Here is a 2,155-nt window from a genome sequence, read left to right on the forward strand (position 1 = left end):
GAGACAGAGTCCGGCCCGGCTGCTTTGCGTGGATTCTGCCTCTTGAAAAGCCCATTAACTTCTCCCTCCTGAAAGGAGAGAGTCGTTTCTGTAGTATGGGTGGGGGATGGGGCCTCTTGGGTGGGAAGGGGTGGTTCAGGACAGTCCAATTGTCTTTCAAATCTACGGTAGAACTCGTTCAGGTCGTTGGCTAGGCGGGAGTCGTTAGTGGTGTGGGGCGCTCTGGGTTTGTAGTTGGTGATGTGCCTGAGCCCTTTGGCAGACAGAAGCAGCGTCGTTAGTAGAGAACTGGTGTTTTAGTGTCTCTGAGTACAGTCGTTTAGCCTCTCTCACCGCTTTGCTAAACCTGTTCTTCGACTCCTTGAATCTGTCTCTATCCCCACTCCTAAACGCTTCCTCCTTCTCCAACCTCAACCTTTTGAGCTTTGCTGAGAACCAGGGCTTGTTGTTGTTAAAGTTCACCCTGGTACGTGTTGGGATACAGCAGTCCTCACAGAAGCTGATGTACACAGCCTCTGTGAGTTCATCCAGACTATTGGTAGCAGTCGTGAACATATCCCAGTCAGTACAGTCTAAGCACGCCCGCAAATCTTCCACAGCCTCACTGGTCCACTGTTTAGATGTCCTCACAGCAGGTTTACAGAGTTTTAGTTGCTGCCTGTATGCACGAATCAGGTGGACCAAGGGAGTTCTGTGCGAGCCGAACAGCCCCGTGACCCACAAGAGAAACATCCCCGCCAAATTCGAGCGTTTGACGGGGTCTATCCGTGAAAAAATATTCACGTTTTTGAGTGCACATGCATTTCTGCTGCAAATGCCTCTGGAAGTTTCATGCCGTTCGTATGCCAATTGTGGCAACACGAAAATGACCCGTTTTCCCATTCCGAGGGATTTCTGTGCGACCCTAACAGCCCCGTGAGCCACAAGAGACACATCCCCGCCAATTTCTAGCGTTTCACGGGGTCTATCCGTGAAAAATATAGACGTTTTTGAGTGCACATGCATTTCTGCTGCAGATGCCTCTGGAAGTTTCATGCCGTTCGTACGCAATGTGGCAACACGAAAATGACCCCTTTTCCCATTCCGAGGGATTTCTGTGCGACCCTAACTAACAGCGCCCGTGAGCCACAAGAGAGACATCCCCGCCAATTTATAGCGTTTCACGGGGTCTATCCGTGAAAAATATAGACGTTTTTGAGTGCACATGCATTCCTGCTGCAAATGCCTCTGGAAGTTTCATGCCGTTCCTATGCAATGTGGCCACACAAAAATGACCCGTTTTCCCATTCCGAGGCATTTCTGTGCGACCCTAACAGCCCCGTGAGCCACAAGAGAGACATCCCCGCCAACTTCTAGCGTTTGACGGGGTCTATGCGTGAAAAATATTAAAATTTTTGAGTGCACGTGCCTTTCTGCTGCAAATGCCTCTGGAAGTTTCATGGCGTTCCTATGCAATGTGGCAACACGAAAATGACCCCTTTTCCCATTCCGAGGGAGTTCTGTGCCACCCTAACAGCCCCGTGAGCCACAAGAGACACATCCCCGCCAATTTCTAGCGTTTCACGGGGTCTATCCGTGAAACATATAGAAGTTTTTGAGTGCACATGCATTCCTGCTGCAAATGCCTCTGGAAGTTTCATGCGGTTCGTACGCAATGTGGCAACACGAAAATGACCCGTTTTCCCATTCCCAGGGATTTCTGTGCGACCCGAACAGCCCCGTGAGCCACAAGAGACACATCCCCGCCAATTTCTAGCGTTTCACGGGGTCTATCCGTGAAAAATATAAAAAAAATTTTGACTGCACATGCATTTCTGCTGCAAATGCCTCTGGAAGTTGCATGCGGTTCGCATGCAATGTGGCGACACGAAAATGACCCGTTTTCCCATTCCGAGGGATTTCTGTGCCACCCTAACAGCCCCGTGAGCCACAAGAGAGACATCCCCGCCAATTTCTAGCGTATCACGGGGTCTATCCGTGAGAAATATTCACTTTTTTGAGTGCACATGCATTCCTGCTGCAAATGCCTCTGGAAGTTTCATGCGGTTCGTATGCAATGTGGCGACACGAAAATGACCCGTTTTCCCATTCCGAGGGATTTCTGTGCCACCCTAACAGCCCCGTGAGCCACAAGAGAGACATCCCCGCCCACTTC

This window comes from Petromyzon marinus, unplaced genomic scaffold, assembly GCF_048934315.1.
Source record: "Petromyzon marinus isolate PM22_M1 ecotype Great Lakes invasive population unplaced genomic scaffold, UKy_Petmar_22M1.pri1.0 PM_G_Scaffold_82, whole genome shotgun sequence".
In the NCBI taxonomy this organism is placed as follows: domain Eukaryota; kingdom Metazoa; phylum Chordata; class Hyperoartia; order Petromyzontiformes; family Petromyzontidae; genus Petromyzon; species Petromyzon marinus.